Here is a 22,461-nt window from a genome sequence, read left to right on the forward strand (position 1 = left end):
AGTTTCGAGAACATACCTTCACCGAAGAGTCCAGCAATATATTGCTCCCTCCTACGTATATCTCGCGAAGAGACCATGAGGATAAACTCAGAGAGATTAGAGCCCACACAGAAGCATACCGACAATCCTTCTTTCCACGAACAATACGAGACTGGAATAGAAGGGAGAACCGATAGAGCTACTCAGAGTACCCTCCGCCACACACCGTCAGATGGCTTGCGGAGTATGGATGTAGATGTAGATGTAGATTGCAAAATGATGACGGACAATCACCACCATAAGCACACTGTTAAATTTATTGCTTACGTAATCAAAATTCGCACAACACTAATGATTCACCTTGAGTTACTTACGAAAATGTCTCGTCCATCCCGGCGGACAGGCCGGATATTTAACTAAACGGTGGGAGCACGGCTTATACACGGTGGTACGCGGAACAAACGAGTAGAAAGCTACCGTCAAGCAATTTCGAAGATGATCAGGCTGCAAGCCAGGGCAGAAAACGCGCCGAACACACACACGATCTCAGTCTGCCCGCCATGGCGACAAACCCCATCTGCCTCACATACCAGACTATTTCTGCATCAGAAAATAACTCACGCGGCAGACAAATTCAATTCGCGATTCACCTTTTTCAAGTCCATGCAACTACGTGAATATCTGCAACGTAACTGAAAACCAAAGTGAGACATTTACAGAATAAAAGAACAATTAAAATTACACTGACTTAACAAACCTCAGCCCTTCATATAAAAAGAAAATCTAATACTAAAACTGGGCGAAGAGCACACTAATTAACATACTATATCAAATTAACACTGCAAGGAAACTTTGAAACATCCAGTAAACTCTATTCCCTTTTGTATTTGCCTAAATAATTAGGCTCCACTCCACGGAAACAACACATCGAAGCCTTAGACTTCGAAAGTTCAGTATAACACTCTCTTATTCAGAACCATCCTTAACTGATCTCCGGCACATACAACATGCCGCCACAAGTTTCACAAATATTCAGAGATTAACAGCAGCATAGGAATCATACGTAACTTAATGCTTCCAGTTACGCGATGAGATGATGTCCAACCTGAGGTGACGGACCCGCCACCGTTTCGCACGCAAAAGCGTCGACTGATCAGCACCGTACACCCGGCGCGCGGCAAAAAGACGAGGACGGCGAGGTCCAGGCACAGCGGATCAAGACGAAGGGCTCCTTCCAAACATGTTGCCTCGTTGAACGCCGACCGGAGAGAGCCCGGCAACACGCCAGGCCGAAAACCAAAGACGGAACAGTCAGAGATACAAGACCAGACTACTGTCGATATCGGCGACGCAAGTGGAGGATAACTAGCGCCAGTCGCCGCGGCTCAACAATGTTTCTCCAAATCTGAAGAGTGAAATCAACATTATGGCCAATACTATTTTTCTGAATTCGACGAAGATTTACGCTGATGGATACAAGACCATCGAAGGCGATAAACTAGTATGTGCGATATACATCGCTGCAGAAAATTATCAAGCCCTGTTATATTCTCTACCTAACTCGTCAACAAACTGTTGAACAGAACACATCGAAATATGGTGATCCCAATTCCCTAAGTGTACTAAAGAACCTTAAAACACCAAAATGGAACAAAACTCTGTAGCCTATAATTATAGGGCTTATTAAAGAAAAGCAAGCACTCCGTCTTCAGGCCACAAGTGGCCCACTGGGACCATCCGAACGCCGTGTCATCCGCAGGTGAGGATGCGGATAGGAGGGGCGTGTGGTCAGCACACCGCTCTCCCGGTCGTTATGATGGTTTTCTGTGACCGGAGCCGCTACTCAATTGTCATCACGAGGCTGAGTGCACCCCGAAAAATGGCAACAGCGCATGGCAGCTGGATGGTCACCCATCCAAGTGCCGGCCACGCCCGACAGCGCTTAACTTCGGTGATCTCACGGGAACCGGTGTTTCCACTGCGGCAAGGCCGTTGCCCTTATTAAAGAAGTTGTTACAAGTAAGCAAGAACGTATAGTAAAAATTTCTTGTGGATTCCAGGCAATGAGGCATCTTTCATAGTGAAATAGTGGGCAGTTTAGCGAAGTGTGCTATGAATTTTGGTGAAATCCTAAATGAAAGACTTGTTTATCCAGAAATGCTGAGCTTAATCAAAAAGAGTGAAGCGGCTGGCACAAGCAATGGGTTTCGACCAAGCTATCGAAAGCAGACCTGTAAAGCTAACGTCCGCCAAAAATGCCTTATGCCCTTGGTTTACTGATTTAATAGGAGCAGACGATTTAATAATGATTAAGCGCATGCGCTGAAATTATGGCAAATTCCCAGTCCACCTGTTCCGAATAGGATTGAAGAAATCCAAATTATGGGATTTATGCAATGATGAAGGAGATGTAAATCATCTGCTGCTCTCGCGTTAACACATACAGGACACAACAAATATCTTTTATTGATTAATGCGAAGATACACCTTCCGACGTTTACTGCAGTGTTATCAACCGACAGGAGTGCACTAGTATTAAGTGTGATGTTGAACCATTTAAATATGTAGGACCTGACTATCTATAGACACTGTGTACGTGATGTATATAATTGTTGTATGCTATGTTTCCTTTTTCTTTATTGTTATGGTATAATTACTTTACAAGTAGTGTCCTGTAGTGGCATGTATCAGGTATTTATATAGACCAAAATTCCTTCTGTAAATAGCATTCCACGAAGTGTGTAGTAGAATAACCATTAAGAAATATACTTTGCAAATGCCACCTAAAAAAAGCATGTGATGCCATTTGCTACACAGCTGCTGATTTGGGCAGGAGCTCTTACATTTCTTACGTGTGAAGCCTGGCAACTGTGCTCTGTCTTCGAGGTAGCAGCACTGTGTAGCCTCCACGTCCTCAAGACACATACAACGGTAATCATTCATTCTCCATGTGTAAGCGGAGGAAATTATTTAGGAAATTATTTGCTGAACTTGTAGCATTGCAATTTGAATGCCCATCATTGTAATATAATGTACCTAGAGTCTACGGTTCAGGCAAGGTGTTATGGTGAAACGCGTACCCAATGTTCTACTTAGTGTACACAAGACATCGAACGCGAAAAGTATTCAGCAGAGATTTTGAATGCAATATTTGATTTAAATGAATTCAGATTGCAGAATAAAACGGTCACCAGCTCCCAAAACGAGCATAAATTGATTTAGGTAAATGGTTTTAATGACTTCGAAAAAATGTAAATATTGCGTGAGAAAGACAAAGCAGCAACTGAACAAAACGCACGCGCTGACTTACATGTAAAAGATACGTGTGTAACATGAACACAAAAGACTTTATTGTGGAACGAAATTATGTTAGTTACCATAATTATCCCCACCAACAACGAATGAGCAGTCACTATGGAAACTCACGACAGTACTCGCTATGTGAAAAATGTTCAATCCTGGCAAAAGCTGTTTATCACTATTTACTTAATACTCTGTAAGTGATCGCATTTCACATAGATGCAATAAAAGCTTTCATTTATTGTTTTTCAGCGATAATGTTGTGTGGATATTTGCACATAATATCATTTACAAAACACAACATACAATTCTTGAATTACTTTCACTACAAGAATGCCAGCATGTACTTTTCATAGAATATGAATCTGTCTTTAAATATCTTTCAATTTAAACAGACCGTATGCAGTAGTAGAGCAATATTACTTGGACCGGTACAGTTACTGCTGCTTATGGACGCAATGCATACTTTACTGATTCTTCTTCTTCGGTTATCAACCCACAGGTTGGTTGGCAGCAGCACGCCATTCCGTTCTTTTGTCAACTTTCTTCTTCATATCTGCATAGGTCTGGCACCCGATGTCATTTATTACTTGTTGAATGTAGCTTAATCTAGGTCGTCCTCGGCGAGTTCTTCCTTCAATGATTCCTTCTAATATTCTCTTAATGAAATTGTTATGCCGTAAAATGTGACCTATGAAGGTTATTCTTCTTTTCTGTATATTTCGCCAAAGAGATCTGTTTTCTTTCACTCTTCTGAGGACATCTTCGTTTGTAGCCTTGTCTCGCCAGCTGATTTTTTCCATTCTCCGGTAGCACCACATTTCGAATGCCTCTAATCTTCTCTTTTCTTCTTTTCCACAAGTCCAAGTTTCACATCCGTAAAGGGCTGTACTCCACACATAGGTTTTCATGACTCTCTTTCTTACGTCTAAACTAACATTTCTACTCGTCAGTAAGTTTCTTTTTCCATTGAATGCTATTTTGGCAAGTTGTATTCTGTATTTAATGTCACTTTTGCTCCTTCCATCTGCTGTTATTTTGCTACCTAAGTAGTTAAATTCTGTAACCTGCCCTAGTTTCTCTCCCTTTATTGTTATTCGTATGGGTTCATTGTAGTTCAGGGCGCCACTCACCATCACTTTAGTCTTTTTCTTATTTATTTTCATTCCATACTGTTCTTTTAAGGTGTTTTCCATTTCATTGAGTGCGGCTTCTAAATCTTCTTTCCTTTCTGTAATTATGGCGATATCATCTGCATATCGCAACATATCTATTTTCATTCCGTTAAGTTTTATTCCTACTTCAATATTCTCTCTTATTTTGTCTATTGCTTCTTGGATATATGCGTTGAAAATTACTGGAGATAGTGGGCATCCCTGTCTCACTCCTTTCCTTATTCTTGCTGTTTCTTCTTTGTTTTCCTTCTTAACTAAGGCTGTTTCATTTTGGTATATTTTAAAGATTATCCTTCTATCATTATATTTCAGACCAGCCTTCTTCAGAATTCTAAACATTTCTGGCCATACAACATTGTCAAATGCCTTTTCGAGGTCTACGAAGGCTATAAATACTTGTTTGTTTTTGGAAATTTGTTTCTCAATTATTAGTCTTAAAGATAAGATTGCTTCCCTCGTCCCTACACCGCTTCTAAAACCGAATTGGTCTTCACTTAGAGTGCTATTCAATTGGTTTTCAACTCTTTTCAAAATTATTCTTATTAGAATTTTTGATGCGTGTGAAAGAAGACTGAGTGTTCGATGGTTTTCACAGTCCATAGTAGATGCTTTCTTAGGTATGGGGAATATGATGCATTTCTGATAGTCTTCAGGAACTTCACCTGTTTTGTATATTTTCTGTATGAGTTGCAGTAATGTAGCTTTCATTTTGTCTCCTGATTTCTTAATTAGTTCAGAAGGTATATCATCAACACCTGCCGCTTTCTTATCTGGTAGTTCTTTTAGTGCTTTTTCAAATTCATCTTTCAGAATTGTGTCCCCTAGTTCTTCTTTCTCTACTTCTTCGCTTAATTCTATCATATTATCTGTTAGAGGGTCTCCTTGATATAGCTCTTCAATGTATTCTTGCCATCTCTTCAGCGTGTCATATCCAAATAGTACCTTGCCCTCTTTGTTCTTTATAGTTCCTGAAGATTTTACTTTCCGTTTAGCAAAGTTTTGTTTTATTGTTCTGTAGGCCAAGTCAGTTTTTCCTTTAACCATGTTTTCCTCCACCTCTTTACAAATGCTGTTGAGGTAATTTTCTTTTGCTTTCCTAGATTCTCTGTTTATTTGGTTTCTAAGCTTTCTATATTTGTTTTCGCTTTGCTCGTCAGAGGCATTTTTGTATAGTCTTCTTTCTTCCATTAGACAAATTATTTCAGGTGTTATCCACTCTTTCCTGTTTACAGGTTTGGCTTTCCCAATAAATTCTTCTGCTGCTTTATGTATGCCTTCTTTGATTTGTTTCCACTCCTCGTTAGTACTCCCGGGAATAATGTTTGATGCCATCTCATCAGTTTTCCGTGCATAAGGGATCACTAGTTCTTCAGACTTTAGGTTATCTCTGTTCCATACTTTGTTCGTTTTTCTCTCTAATCGCTTGAGTTTGAGTAAGCATTTCATCATTACAAGGTTGTGATCACTATTAATATCCGCAGACGGGTAGCTTCTGCAATCCTTGATTTGGTTTTTAAAACGCGATTTTACTAATATATAGTCGATTTGGTGTCTTCTAGTATCTCCTGGGGCTTTCCACGTGTACCTTCTTCTTTTATGGTGGTTGAAAAGGGAGTTCGCTATGACCAACTTGTTTTTGGCACAAAATTCAATTAGCCGGCTTCCTCTTTCGTTTCTATCTCCTAGACCATATTTCCCTACAATTCCGTCAACTTTCTCTTCTCCAACACTAGCATTCCAATCTCCCATTATAATTAAGTTCTCTTCACCTTTAACATAATTTATAACTTTGTTGATGTCTTCATACACTGTTTCTATTACATCGTCTTCTTCTGCCGATGTCGGCATATAGACTTGTACTATTACCGTGTTCTTTGGTTTGGTTCCAATTTTGACTAGTATTATCCTAGAGTTAAATTGCACATATCCTGTGACTAGATTCCCGAGTTTTCCTTTTAGAATTATTCCAACTCCACCGATTCCAGTTGTTCCTTGGTTAGTACCTGTATGAATGATACGATAATTTCCTGATCTGAAGTCTCCTGGTTCAGGCCATCGCATCTCAGATATTCCTATTATGTCTGTTCCCATTCTGTCCATCTCTAGTTTGAGGTTCTCTAATTTCCCGCATTGGAGGAGTGTTCTTACATTCCATGTTGCTATTTTTAGTGTATTCTTCAACTTTGCCTGACCTTCCATTGTCCCCACCCGGAGATCCGATTGGGGGACTATTACTCCGGATTTATGTTTAACAGAAGATTCTGGCATGGTGCGCTACTGATTCTTGGGATATCTTGAGTGATCTTTAATGGAGTGGTTTCCCGTTGCCTTCTCCATCCTATGCCGTTGACTGTGAAGTTCTTCCGCCTTTAGGAGCAATTTCTCACTCCAAGGACAAGAGAGTGCCCTGCCTCTATCCGCTCATCCGCTCTCTTTGAGACCGTTGGCACTTGATAGGGGGCGTTTCCTTATCCCGGGAAACACTCGGTCGTCAGAGCCTCGTTAGCAATAACAGGGTGTACCGTGCAGCAATCCTTAGCTGCAACTCGGGTAGGTGAGGTTGACATTTGTACAGGAGAGGCTGTTAGAGTCGCTTCACTGTACCTTACACCCTCTTTACTGATTGTAAATTGAAATATCTTTGGCTTGTATTGAATATTTCCTTCACTTGTGACTTTATCGAAATTTGTGTTTAAGGGGTAGGAACCTGCTGATAGTCAACGATTTGAGATAATGAAGTTTATCTGAACCCGCTGGCATACCTATTACACAGCTACAAATATACTGGCTCAATCTTATTACGAAACGTTGCCTCTGGTGTGCGTTAGTGCTTATTATGAGATCCAATGTTGGCAACAGGCTCTTCTTGATTAGCAAGCAGCATGAAATATTGGGTCCACATGGTATTCTTCATTTGTTCCAAAATCTTCTTGCGACCATATATTGCGCCCACGCAACTGCTGGCCACTTGCAATTTACGTGACAACATGTTACGACATTTTCGACGACAATTATTTGCCATTTGCACGCCAACACCTACAACACATACGTCTGTTCCACACCACAGATACTTCGCAACTACTTCTCTGTCTTCACTTCTGTGACTGTGCGCACTCGCGCCAACGATGTTATTGTTACACTAAAGATACTGTCTGTGCCCTACGCAATAAAAACCTCCCTGACATTGCCAGCGTGTTTACTACAATGATCTGACACTATTAATTCTTACTAATTGTGTCGATATACTTTACATTTTCATAAACATTAAATACTTACCTACAGTTAAGAAATTGTAAACTCGAGAAATCAAGTAGATGAAAAACACATGGAGACTCTGGTTTGTAGTGTTGCAGTACCACCCAGAGGTGTACCAGCCAGAGGAAAAGCATAGATTGGCCTGCATTTGTATTATTCTTTAAGCCTTCAAAGCTCACATGTGTAATGGTTTACCCCATACATTTATCAACACACTAAGATCGGAGCTTCAGAGGTGCCTTCATCAGAAGTTTCAAGTATTTAATTAAAGTTTACGAATACGGGTGCAATCGAGTCGCTAGACTTCCTTTTTATGTACAAAACTGTCTGGAGTACACCATAGGACCCTAAATAGCTTTTGAGTAAGATGAGTTACTCTTTGTAGCTTCCACTTCCTTAATTTCTGACTATGTTGTTTGCAATAACCATTGTTACAACACTCATTATACACTGAAGAGTCAAACAAACTGGTACATCTGCCTAATATCGTTTAGGGAACTCGTGAACATGCAGAAGTGCCACAACACGATGAGGCATGGATTCGACAAATGCCTGAAGTACTGCTGGAGGGAACTGACACCGTGAATCCTGCAGAGCTGTCCTTTAATCTGTATGAGCACGAGGGAATGGAGATCTATTCTGAACTGCACGTTGCAAGGCATCCCACAACATACGCTCCATAACGTTCATGTCTGGGGAGTTTGGTAGCCATCGGAAGTGTTTAAACTCAGAAGAGGGTTCCTGGAGCCACTCCGTAGCAATTGGGTAGATGCATTGTGCTGCTGGAATTGCCGAAGTCCGTCGGAACACACAATGGACATGAATGGATGCAGGTGATCGGAGAGGATGCTTACGTACGTGCCACCTATCAGAGTCGTATCTAAACGTGTCACGGATCCCAATCACTCAAAAGCCACACGCTGCACACCGTTACAGGGCTTCTACCAGATTGAAAAGTTCCCTGCTGTCATGCAGGGTCCATGAATTATTGAGGTTGTGTCCATACCCGTACACTTCCATCCGCTCGATACAACTTGAAACGAGACGCGTCCGAACAGACAACATGTCGTGTATCTTGAAGTTTTCCCGGCGTATTGATTGGTACATCATATTTCGGGCTTGCAGCCGGATCACGTTGACATCTTGGCACGATATTTCGGCTAACAAACATGCAGCCATCATCAGGTGAGTACGAGACTGAAGATTACTGGTGCGCGTCGTTCTATATATACCGAAAATTGGCGCGGCGGCGCCTGCGCAGTGGAGAAGGCTAATACCGCCCCCCCCCCCCCCCTATCTAATTTGGCGCGCTCTGCAGCAGAAGCGGGCCGCGCATGCGTCGTGGTGTACCTACATTGCGCTATCTGTCGTAAAGCGCCTTCGCGCAGCTGAGGCGCGGTAGTCGAAAGTATAAAAGCAATTTTCGTCAGCCGTCGCACTAGATGCAGACCCATGTCTCTGTGAAGCGATTAAAGAAATTACAGGATCCCATGCTTTATCCATCTGAAAGCCGCCGTATCGATTAATAAGATCTTTTGCCAATCGTATCTCCACGGACTCCTTGATAATGGATTCCCAAAAAGATCTAGTTGTCGCTAAAATTTTTGTTCCACAATAATCCATGGAGTGTCCCGTCGAAATACAGTGTTCTGCTATGGCTTCTTTTCTCTAGCACACTACTGTCACTCACAAGGGGAGGCCGCCAATTGTGAAATTCAGATTCGATTCATACTGCGCATAATAAAAGATGATGGCCAGAGGTGTTATGTGGCAAAGCACCTAGATGCACTTCTCAGCAGTTGTCGAGAAATTCGACAGTTAAAAGAAACCGTTGCGGTGAAATACTCTCTACGATTAATAGCTTTCTACAGCGTCGTGGCGCAGCGGTAAGCGCTCGGGTTCGTATCCGAAAGTCGCCGGATCGAATTTCGCACTATCCAGTTTTTTTTATTATTAGTTTCTTGTAATTCAAATATATATATATATATATATATATATATATATATATATATATATATACTATTAATGAATTGCTTATGCATGTTGGTGAAGGCGGATCGCTCTCCAATTGTACCGCCTCCATTTTTCCGTTTTTTTAACAGGGTGTACCAAAGCTCTCACGACCGCACTGATTTTCGACGATGTTATAAGTTGCGCTAGGGACCGCATCTACCTTCTTTCGAAGTTAGCATGAAACTACGCTGTTATGCGGCGGCTCGTTTCGGCCCATTCGACATCTGTCCTTCAAGTGTAACGAGCGAGTAACGGTGTTTATATTTCATACCTGCCACAGTGAATTTGTGTTCGTGGAGTCTCTATTCTAATTCGAACGTTTGACTTACGCTATACGTATTCGTTTCGGAATATAGTTTCTACGTTTTCGGTTAACTATACGTGGTTAACATTATGAAGACAATTAACAACATTTGTGAAATACAACTTTGTTTGCGGAAAACATAGTGATGTTCGAAGTCGCCAGTTTTTCCACGACAAACGACTTTCAACAACTTTATATATATATATATATATTTGAATTACAAAAATTACCGCTGCGCCACGACGCTGTAGAAAACTATTAATCGTAGAGAGTATTTCACCGCAACGGTTTCTTTTAACTGTCGATTTTCTCGACAACGGGTGAGAAGTGCATCTTGGTGCTTTGCCATATTACACCTCTGGCCATGAGCTTTTATTATGCGCAGTATGAATCTAATCTGAATATCACAATTGGCGGCCTCCCCTTGTCAGATCTACAAGGTCAGTATCCATCCACTATATGCATTAGAGTCCAGTTATGCAGTGTGCTGTGATAAGGCGGCGCGGCAGTGGTCCAACGCCACCTAGGCAACTAGGCCACACAACTGAACTGTGACGTCACGAGGCTCAAGTGATGACAGCTGGCGACTTCTAGCCGGAGTCTCCGAGAAACACAGGCCGCGGCGCGTACGTCACGATGGTAGGCCCGCGCTCGCTCGCTGGCTCAAATCAGCAGACAAACTACGTTTCTACGACTGTTGTAACTAGGCGTGTCTGTACAAACGAAAACTGAATCTTCTACTTGAATCCGCTGTTATGGAATCTTACTGTTATTAGTCCTATAATGATGAGAAGTCCATGGTCATACTTATAATTTGTTACGGCTGTACTGGCTGGCGTACAATAAAATAAAATCATACTAAAATGATTGTGAGTTGCATAAGGCACCACTTCCAGCATGTAATGAGTACTGTTAAGCAGAAGAGACTAAATGGTATAAACAAGCCGTTATGCTATTTATATCGAGTATTGATCTTGTATTAAATTTTGTTGTCGTACTGTTAATCAGTAAGACTTGTAACGTCTCTTAGCAAAAGACATATTATGTAATAAAGAGAAAACATTGTGTATCATGTTTTGTTCTTGTATAAAATTATGTACTGTTTTTGTTTATTTATTTTAGATAATATCTGTGTCGGCAAATACTGAAACCGCCACAGACGATAAATATCAAACAAAGATGAGAATATGTGACTAGTATAAATAATACAGAACGAACATTAATTTCTCTGTCGTCTTCTTGGAGTTACGTGAGTAGGAAAGCCTGTGGCGTTATATTGTACGCTAGCGTAGCATTCTTTTGCCAAGTTTGTAAGAGGGACGCCATTAAGTAAAGTCTTGGAAAGGTGTGTAATTAATTGAATTGTTTAAATGTTTTGAATAGAGTTACTTAGTGAAACCTTGCATTGTGATTTGTAATAAGCTTGCCTGGTATTTTATCCCATCCCTTTAAGACATTTTCAGTTATTTAAATATTATTCGTGGTGCAGAGCTGCGCTACGAACGAACAAGCCGTTGCCGCGGCGCATTCAAATTGCATTAAATAAAATCTATCATACCGCAAAGAAGCGGTCAGGTAATAGTGAAGTAAAATTATTTCTTTCAGCTTTCGGAATTGCAGAGCAGAGCAGCAGATTTTATGATGTGTTTTACAGGTTGATGCGGGCTGCTGATAATCTATTACTAACAGTGCAAAAAGATAATTTACTTTCATAACATAAAAGAAATCTTGCTGTGCGTAGTTCTGGTCTGGCAACCTTATAGTAAAAACATTTTTTTTCTCCGCTAATAGTCTCATGTTCTCGTGTTAGTCGTGGTACTTATTTTTGTTTTACTGTTAACAAAAATCCACTGCAAAATTATGATGTTGAACAATCATTGCGTACTGTAACATCAGTATTGATAACGAAGTAATTTTCATTAACTTTTTTAATAACTATAAAGTAAGGAAGATATGTTGAACTTTATGGCGAGTTACAGTAACGAAAAAATGTTCCTTTAATAGAAAGCCAAATCCAGAACAATAAGAACATAATATATTTTGTTTTGTTGAAAATTAATGATCCAAAGAAAGGTATCGCACAGCATCACTAAAAGGTATTTCGGGTCTCTTTTCGTAGTAATATATTTTATCTCATACATTAGTTGATACGCGAGTAATAGTAAAACAAAACAAATAGAAAAGAGACGAAGCGAAAGACTTCAGAATAGCAGATTCCAGTGGAAGATGCAATTCTCGTTAGTGCGTGCACGCGCAGCTGCGAGTTAACAGGTTTGGAAACGCATTTTGTCTGCTGAGCTGAGCGAGTGAGCGAGCTGAGGACTACCTTCGTGACGTACGCGCCGCGGCCTGTCTTTCTCGTGGGCCTCGTCTCGTGGGCATCAAATGTGTGTGTGTGAAATCTTATGAGACTTAACTGCTGAGGTCAGCGGTCCCTAAGCTTCACACTACTTAACCTAAACTATCCTAAGAACAAACACACACACCCAAGCCCGAGGGAGGACTCGAACCTCCGTACAGTCCATGACAAAACGCCCTAGACCGCTCGGCTTATGCCGCGCGGCTATCGTGGGCCTCGGGTAGGCCTGATCTCCCTCGCTCACTGGGCTCAGCAGACAAAATGCGTTTCTAAACTGTTAACTCGCAGCTGAGCGTGCATGTACCAACCAGAGTTGCATCTTCTACAAGAATCTGGTATTATTTGGTGTTACTCATTACACGTGTACCCGTGGTCTAGGGAAAGCGTCTTTGATTCATAATCAAAACGTATTCGGTCCCGAGTTCGATCCCCGCCACTGCCTATATTTTGATAAATAATCAGCATTGGCGGCCGAAGACTTGCGGCATAAGAAGTCAGCCTCATTCTGCCAACGGCCTTGTCAAAGAGGGCGGAGGAGCGGATAGAGGTTCAGGGCACTCTCTTGTCCTAGGGGTGGGAAATTGCCCCTAAAGGCGGAAGAATCAGCAGTGATCAACGACATGAGGATGCAGAAGACAATGGAAACCACTGCATTAAAGGCGCGTAACGTGTATCCACAGGACATGTGGCCTGTAATTGAAGAAGTGTCATGATGATCTCTCCATTGGCAAAAGATTCCGGAATAGTCCCCCATTCGGATCTGTGGGAGGGGACTGCCAAGGGGGAGGTTACCATGAGAAAAAGATTGAATAATCAACGAAAGGATAACGTTCTACGAGTCGGGGCGTGGAATGTCAGAAGCTTGAACGTGGTAGGGAAACTAGAAAATCAGAAAAGGGAAATGCAAAGGCTCAATCTAGATATAGTAGGGGTCAGTGAAGTGAAGTGGAAGGAAGACAAGGATTTCTGGTCAGATGAGTATCGGGTAATATCAACAGCAGCAGAAAATGGTATAACAGGTGTAGAATTCGTTATGAATAGGAAGGTAGGGCAGAGGGTGTGTTACTGTGAACAGTTCAGTGACCGGGTTGTTCTAATCAGAATCGACAGCAGACCAACACCGACAGCGATAGTTCAAGGTATACATGCCGACGTCGCAAGCTGAAGATGAACAGATAGAGAAAGTGTATGAGGATATTGAAAGGGTAATGCAGTATGTAAAGGGGACGAAAATTTAATAGCCATGGGTGATTGGAATGCAGTTTTAGGGGAAGGAGTAGAAGAAAAGGTTACAGGAGAATATGGGCTTGGGACTAGGAATGAAAGAGGAGAAAGACTAGTTGAGTTCTGTAACAAGTTTCAGCTAGTAATAGCGAATACCTTGTTCAAGAATCACAAGAGGAGGAGGTATACTTGGAAAAGGCCGGGAGATACGGGAAGATTTCAATTAGATTACATCATGGTCAGACAGAGATTCCGAAATCAGATACTGGATTGTAAGGCGTACCCAGGAGCATATATAGACTCAGATCACAATATAGTAGCGATGAAGAGTAGGCTGAAGTTCAAGACATTAGTCAGGAAGAATGAATACGCAAAGAAGTGGGATACGGAAGTACTAAGGAATGACGAGATACGTTCGAAGTTCTCTAACGCTATAGATGCAGCAATAAGGAATAGCGCATTAGGCAGTACAGTTGAAGAGGAATGGACATATCTAAAAAGGGCCATCACAGAAGTTGGGAAGGAAAACATAGGTACAAAGAAGGTAGCTGCGAAGAAACCATGGGTAACAGAAGAAATACTTCAGTTTATTGATGAAAGGAGGAAGTACAAACATGTTCCGGGAAAATCAGGAATACAGAAATACAAGTCGCTGAGGAATAAAATAAATAGGAAGTGCAGGGAAGCTAACACGAAATGGCTGCAGGAAAAATGTGAAGACATCGAAAAAGATATGATTGTCGGAAGGACAGGCTCAGCGTACAGGAAAGTCAAAACAACCTTTGGTGACATTAAAATCAATGGTGGTAACATTAAGAGTGCAACGGGAATTCCACTGTTAAATGCAGAGGAGAGAGCAGATAGGTGGAAAGAATACATTGAAAGCCTCTATGAGGGTGAAGATTTGTCCGATGTGATAGAAGAAGAAACAGGAGTCGATTTAGAAGAGATAGGGGATCCAGTATTAGAATCGGAATTTAAAAGAGCTTTGGAGGACTTACGGTCAAAAAAGGCAGAAGGGATAGATAACATTCCATCAGAATTTCTAAGATCATTGGGGGAAGTGGCAACAAAACGACTATTCACAGCCGGCCGCGGTGGTGTCGCGGTTCTAGGCGCTCAGTCCGGAACCGTGCGACTGCTACGGTCGCAGGTTCGAATCCTGCCTCGGGCATGGATGTGTGTGATGTCCTTAGGTTAGTCAGGTTTAAGTAGTTCTAAGTTCTAGGGGACTGATGACCACAGATGTTAAGTCCCATAGTGCTCAGAGCCATTTGAACTATTTTGACTATTCACATTGGTGTGTAGAATATATGAGTCTGGCGATATACCATCTGACTTTCGATAAAGCATCATCCACACAATTCCGAAGACGGCAAGAGCTGACAAGTGCGAGAATTATCGCACAATCAGCTTAACAGCTCATGCATCGAAGCTGCTTACAAGAAAAATATACAGAAGAATGCAAAAGAAAATTGATAATGCGCTAGGTGATGATCAGTTTGGCCTTAGGAAAAGTAAAGGGACGAGAGAGGCAATTCTGACGTTACGACTAATAATGGAAGCAAGGCTAAAGAAAAATCAAGACATTTTCATAGGATTTGTCGACCTGGAAAAAGCGTTCGACAATATAAAATGGTGCAAGCTGTTCGAGATTCTGAAAAAAGTAGGGGTAAGCTATAGGCAGAGACGGGTCCTATACAATGTGTACAACAACCAAGAGGGAATAATAAGAGTGGACGATCAAGAACGAAGTGCTCGTATTAAGAAGGGTGTAAGACAAGGCTGTAGCCTTTCGCCCCTACTCTTCAATCTGTACATCGAGGAAGCAATGATGGAAATAAAAGAATGGTTCAGGAGTGGAATTAAAATACGAGGTGAAAGGATATCAATGATACGATTCGCTGATGACACTGCTATCCTGAGTGAAAGTGAAGAAGAATTAAATGATCCGCTGAACGGAATGAACAGTCTAATGAGTAAACAGTATGGCTTGAGAGTAAATCGGGGAAAGACGAAGGTAATGAGAAGTAGTAGAAATGAGAACAGCGAGAAACTTAACATCAGGATTGATGGTCACGAAGTCAATGAAGTTAAGGAATTCTGCTACCTAGGCAGTAAAATAACCAATGACGGACGGAGCAAGGAGGACATCAAAAGCAGACTCGCTATGGCAAAAAAGGCATTTCTGGCCAAGAGAAGTCTACTAATATCAAATACCGGCCTTAATTTGAGGAAGAAATTTCTGAGGATGTACGTCTGGAGTTCAGCATTGTATGGTAGTGAAACATGGACTGTGAGAAAACCGGAACAGAAGAGAATCGAAGCATTTGAGATGTGGTGCTATAGACGAATGTTGAAAATTAGGTGGACTGATAAAGTAAGGAATGAGGAGGTTCTACGCAGAATCGGAGAGGAAAGGAATATGTGGAAAACACTGATAAGGAGAAGGGACAGGATGATAGGACATCTGCTAAGACATGAGGGAATGACTTCCATGGTACTAGAGGGAGCTGTAGAGGGCAAAAACTGTAGAGGAAGACAGAGATTGGAATACGTCAAGCAAATAATTGAGGACCGTAGGTTGCAAGTGCTACTCTGAGATGAAGAGGTTAGCACAGGAAAGGAATTCGTGGCGGGCCGCATCAAACCAGTCAGTAGACTGATGACCAAAAAAAAAAAAAAAAAAAAAAAAAAACTCATTACTATTCGTACAACGAAATTTAAGATTGATTCTGGACATAAATAGTATAACGGCTTGCTTGTCGCATTTAGTCTGTTCTGCGTAACTATCCTCATTTAATACAATATGTGGTGCCTTATGCATCTGATAATCATTTTGACATGCCTTATGCATCTGATAATCATTTTGACATGATTTTAATTTTATTGTACCCCGGTACAGCCGCAACAAATAATTAGCAGGCCTATGCACTTCCTATCATTGGAGGACTAATAAGAGTGAGATTCCATAATAACCGATTCCAGAAGAAGATGCAATTGTCGTTTGTACATACACACCCAGTTACGAGTTGGCAGGTGTAGAAAGGCAGTTTTTTCTGCTGAGTTGAGCGAGCAAGCTCGGCCTACCTTCGTGACGTACGCGCCGCAGGCTGTCTTTCTCGTAGGCCTCGCTTTTACCTCTATGGACGTTACATACGCGAAAATCTTTGCCCTTGAAATACTTCTGAGACTGAAAAACAGCAAGCACCCAAATGAATACCACGTAATTGAAGCGTTACTGATTATTATGCTATCATTACCATTCGAACAAAGTAGAAGCATTTTGTTAGTAAAGTATCTCAGATGTAGAATCACGGATGTGTATCATTTATCATTTGTTTCGTGGCGACGGGATGTACCGGCACAGTTGTTGCCTAAGAAATAGTGGGTAAAGACATGTTGACCAATTGAGTATCACGTAGACGTTTAACGGGCAACAAACAGCACATGTGGAAACGTATTCGTAAATATTTTATGAAGTAAGTCACCCCTCGAAACAAATAATAGCTGTTTCTAGCATTATTCCATCCCCCAACGCATCCCCACATGACGGTAATGATGATGTAACAAATGTCAGACTCTGTATAAGTATAGACCAATGTTTAATATGTTTTAGAGTTAGAACTATGTGATGTTGGAACCGTAATGTTTACCCCGAAAAAATCTGATTTCATCACCGTGGTTGGGAGCGACTGGTCCACTGGCAGAGCCCAGTGCACGGTGGCGTTTGGGCCCCTCAAGTGCCGGATCGCCCGCGCTCCATTGGGCGGTGGTCAGCTCATCTTGACGGCGGTCACGTGCCTCTTCTGCTGTAGGATCACGTCGCCGGCGTAGAGATTTTCGCCCCCCGCCCTGCTCATAGGAATTCCGCGGGCGCACTAAGCGCTGCCCGGCCCGCAGCCCTAAATCAGGGCGACTTCCTTTGGCGTCCTAACGGCCCGCGGTGGCCGCGCCGGAAACCAAATGAGCCGGCCCGATCAGGGCCGCTGCCTGGCCAGGAATTAATGCGCCGCCGGTACCCGCGGCCAGCCCGCTGTCTGGGGATCCCAGTCGTTTCCTCCGCACTCGTCACTCTCTCCCTCTCTGTTCCAATGGAGTGCCGGTGCACCAGCTAAACATCGGCCTGGCTCGTTTCACATTGATACAATGGTACGAGTTACGACAACAATCCTGTATTCATTTACGTTGTTGTATCCTTGCTTGAAAATGTAATAGTGGAGAATCTCGGCGAGGAGCAGTTTGGCTTTAGACGGAATACGGGCACCAGAGATGCAATAGGGCTCCTACGAATCTTGGGAGAAAGGTTTATTGAAAATGGAAGAGACCCATATATGTGCTTCATCGATTTAGAAAAGGCATTTGACAATGTGGTTTGGGACAAGCTGACGACTATTACGAGGGAAAAGAGAGTGGACTGGAAAACCAGAAGACTTATAAACTCATTGTACCTTAATCAAAAAGTTTCACTTAAAGTGAGAGGAGAAAGTACAAACTGGATCAGACTAGGGAAAGGAGTAAGACAAGGATGCTGTTTATCACCTACACTTTTCAACCTGTACTTGGAAAATATGATTGACCAATGCTCAGTAGATGACAAAGGAGTAGAGATTGGAGGAAGAAGAGTAGGGTGCTTGAGATTTGCTGATGACATGGTCCTTCTAGCCACAGGGGAAAAAGAGCTACAGGATTTGGTGGACACCATTACAACTAACGGAAAAAATATGGAATGAAAATTAACATAAATAAAACAAAAGTATTGGCAATAGGAGGAAATAAGGAAATAAAAATTGTGCTGAATGGAGAAATACTAGAACAGGTGCAAAAAAGTATCTTGGAAGCAGGATAGACACCGTCTGTAAGTGCACCACAGAAATTAAAACAAGGATAGCAATGGCAAAAGAGGCGTTTTATAAGAAAAGGAGAATCTTCTGCAGCGGTCTGGACAGAGAACTCAGAAATAGACTCATAAAATGTCTTGTATGGAGTGTTCTTCTGTATGGCGCTGAAACATGGACTATGAGGAAAAAAGACAGAGAAAGGCTGGAGGCTTTTGAGATCTGGACATGGCGGAAGATGGAAAGAATAAGTTGGATGGACAGAGTAAAAAATGAAGAGGTACTGAGAAGAGTGGGAGAGAAAAGACAGTTACTAGATGTAATAAAGAGAAGAAAAAGAAATTGGATTGGGCATATATTAAGAAAGAATGACGGACTGATAAAAACAGTTTTAGAAGGTTATGTAGAAGGGAAAAGGAAGCGAGGAAGGAAGAGATTCCAGATACTGGATGACATGATGGGCGGTACAACATACAGCAGCCTTAAGAAGGAAGCAATGGATCGCAGAAAATGGAGAGGCAAAGGACCTGCTAATATAGCAGATAACTGATGATGATGATCCTCTGTAACCAACCCTACAGGCCAATTATGCCGCTGGCCACGTACTTTCGTCATCTCGGCACACAGTCAGTTCCACAAGAAAGTGAACGCCATAATCTTCAATGTAACGTTCAAACCGTCATCTCTGGTAGTGGTCTCGAATCTGTACTCAACGCGCTATTGCACAGTGTATGAATAAACGGTGTGACAGTTGAATGTTTTGTTTTGTCGGTTTCAGCCAATATAAACGTTGAAAAAAAAGTGCTGTATTTACCAAAATGCTTTTTGAGGTCCGTTAAGAAGCTGTTGGTTTCGACTGAGGCAAGTTTGGTGCCTCAAGAGGATATTGATCCAAAACATCGCAGCCTCTCCGCGCAGCGTTGGAACAAGACAATGGGGTGTCCACGATTGACTGGCCTGCAGTGTCTCTGGATGCAAACCCGATTTAAAATTTTTGGTCTTATGTTAAGATGAAACTTAAAGAAAAGCCAGTATATATTCTGAAGCACCTGGCACATAAAAATAGGGCGTTATGGAGGCAGTTACCGAAAAAATACGCAGCAAATCTCGTGAATGGCATGCTAGAAAGGTGTCAAGCTATGCTAATGACGGCGATTGGGTAAGTATTAGGTAATTCCGAAATTAGAAATAAAATGTTTTTTCATGTAAACATATTTTTATAATAGTGTCTTATTCCTGTTTGCTTAATTTCTAGAAGTTGGTCAGGTAAACAACTGTCCGTCAAAGCATTGCGTAACAGTTCCTCAATAGTTATTAAGTCAGGTCGTACTTTAAAAAGACGTCTAAACTTACACTCCATATGATAGGAAGGACGTCATCAAGAGACTGAAACCAAACAGTTCAATTCCACCTAGGCTATATGCACTGCCTAAGATCCACAAGGAAAATGTGCCATTACGTCCAATTGTGAGTAACATTGGAGCAGCCACCTATGACCTTGCAAAATTCTTGACATCTTTGCTCAAACCAATGATAGGCAAGTGTGCACATCACATAAAGAATTCTGGTAATTTTATCAGTCGACTTCAGTCACTACAACTGCAAAGTAGTGATTTATTGGTCAGATTTGATGTGGTTTCACTGTTCACAAAGGTGCATCTGGTGGACTCACTACACCTCATTGGCAACATGTTTGGTGCAGACATTACAGCGTTGTTTGAGCACACTCTCTCCTCTACATATTTTATATTTAACAACGAATTTTACAATCTGATGGTGCCGCCATGGGGAGTCCTTTGTCTCCCCTGGTGGCCAATCTTTTTATGGAAGATGTTGAGGAGAGAGCACTCGACTCTGCCACTTTTAAACAGACAGTATTTTGGCGGTACGTTGACGACACTTTTATAGTGTGGCCTCATGGTCTGGACCGTCTCCAAGAATTTTTACGTCACATGAACTCCATACATGAAAATATAAAGTTTACCATGGAGATAGAGAGAGATGGTTGTCTGCCATTTTTAGACATCTTGGTGCGACGGAAGAGTGACGGCACACTTGGTCACTCGGTGTACAGAAAGCCCACTCGTACAGACCTGTATCTACACGCTACTAGTTGCCACCATCCAGCACAAACAATGGGCGTTCTCAAAACCTAGGTCCACCGTGCCCACACTATCTCTGACGCCGACAGTCTTCAAGCGGAACTGGAACAGCTGCAAAAAGTATTGTTGAAGAATGGCTTTTCACCTAGGCAAGTGAACAGAGTGATGAAGACCTACAAACGACGGAACAAGGAAGAGGAAGAGGCCTTCAGGTCGACTGTTTATCTACTATTTATTGGTAATATTTCTTCACAGATAGGCTGAATATTGAGAAAGTATCAAGTGAGAGTCATCTTTCGCCCTCCTTCCAAAATTTCATCACTGGTGGGATCCGTTAAAGACGACCTGGTCCTGCGTAAACCAGGTGTTTACAAAATTCCGTGTGAATGCGGCAGATCATATACAGGGCAAACAACACGAACTGTGCAGGAACGCATTGTGGAACACCAACGGCATACTCGCCTTCTCCAACCCACCAAGTCCGCAATCGCCGAACATTGTATTTCCACAGACCATTCCATGAATTACAACTACACGAAAATTTTGGCACATACATCAAACTTTCGGAGCTCGATTATCAATGAATCTGTGGAAATAAGATTATCCGACAACGAGACTCTCATCAATCGAGATAGCGGTTATCAGCTGAACTCTGCTTGGAATCCTGTTACAGAGAAACTTCGTAGTCGATGTAGTTATTTGCATAAAGATGGAAATCGGCCTGACACCGATACGCCAGGCTTTCACAGTGGAGGGCGCGAGGCGCAGAGCACGGAGCCGTTATGAACGCGCACGCTGAGCAGCGCACGCGCAATGTCACCTTACAAGGGAACCTCCCCATCGCACCCCCTCAGATTTAGTTATAAGTTGGCACAGTGGATAGGCCTTGAAAAACCGAAAACAGATCAATTGAGAAAACAGGAAGAAGTTGAAACTTCCTGGCACATTAAAACTGTGTGCCCGACCGAGACTCGAACTCGGGACCATTGCCTTTGGCGGGCAAGTGCTCTACCAACTGAGCTACCGGAGCACGACTCACAGCCGGTACTCACAGCTTTACTTCTGCCAGTACCTCGTCTCCTACCTTCCAAACTTTACAGAAGCTCTCCTGCGAACCTTGCAGAACTAGCACTCCTGAAAGAAAGGATATTGCGGAGACATGGCTTAGCCACAGCCTGGGGGATGTTTCCAGAATGAGATTTTCACTCTGCAGCGGAGTGTGCGCTGATATGAAACTTCCTGGCAGATTAAAACTGTGTGCCCGACCGAGACTCGAACTCGGGACCATTGCCTTGGCAATGGTCCCGAGTTCGGGTCTCGGTCGGGTACACAGTTTTAATCTGCCAGGAAGTTTCATATCAGCGCACACTCCGCTGCAGAGTGAAAATCTCATTCAGGAAGAAGTTTTGTGGAACTACGAAAAATAAGCAAAATATACAAACAGAGCAGTGCACGCGAAGATAGGCAACATTTTTGACATTGGGAGATAAGGAGCGCCGTGGTCCCGTGGTTAGCATGAGCAGCTGCGGTACCAGAGGTCCTTGGTTCCAGTCTCTCCTCAAGCGAAAAATTTTTCTTTATTTTAGCAAAATTATGCTCTATCCATTCGTTCATTGACGTCTCTGTGCACTGTAATAAGTTTAGTGTCTGTGTTTTGCGCCCGCACCGCAAAACCGTGCATTTAGTAGACGAAAGGACGTGCCTCTCCAATGGGAACCGAAAACTTTTGATCGCAAGGTCATAGGTCAACCGATTCCTCCACAGGAAAACACGTCTCATATATTCTATACAACACTGGTGACGACATGTGCGTCACATGACAGGAATATGTTGTCGACCTACCTAACTTGTACACTTGCCGAATGGGTAAAAAGATTCTTCTACGTTGCCCGATTTAGGTTTTCTTGTGGAT

The 22,461-nt window shown here is 42.3% G+C and overlaps 1 non-coding gene and 1 pseudogene across 1 annotated transcript; both read right to left on the reverse strand.

Moving 5' to 3' along the window:
- Positions 1-1,859: 1,859 nt before the first annotated feature.
- On the reverse strand, positions 1,860-1,976 carry LOC124728588 (annotated as a pseudogene).
- Positions 1,977-21,505: 19,529 nt separating this feature from the next.
- Trnaw-cca lies at positions 21,506-21,580 on the reverse strand. The gene has a single exon. It is a non-coding gene; the product is annotated as a tRNA-Trp (tRNA).
- Between the last annotated feature and the right edge of the window lie 881 nt (positions 21,581-22,461).

Source organism: Schistocerca piceifrons, chromosome 1 (assembly GCF_021461385.2).
Source record: "Schistocerca piceifrons isolate TAMUIC-IGC-003096 chromosome 1, iqSchPice1.1, whole genome shotgun sequence".
Lineage (NCBI taxonomy): Eukaryota > Metazoa > Arthropoda > Insecta > Orthoptera > Acrididae > Schistocerca > Schistocerca piceifrons.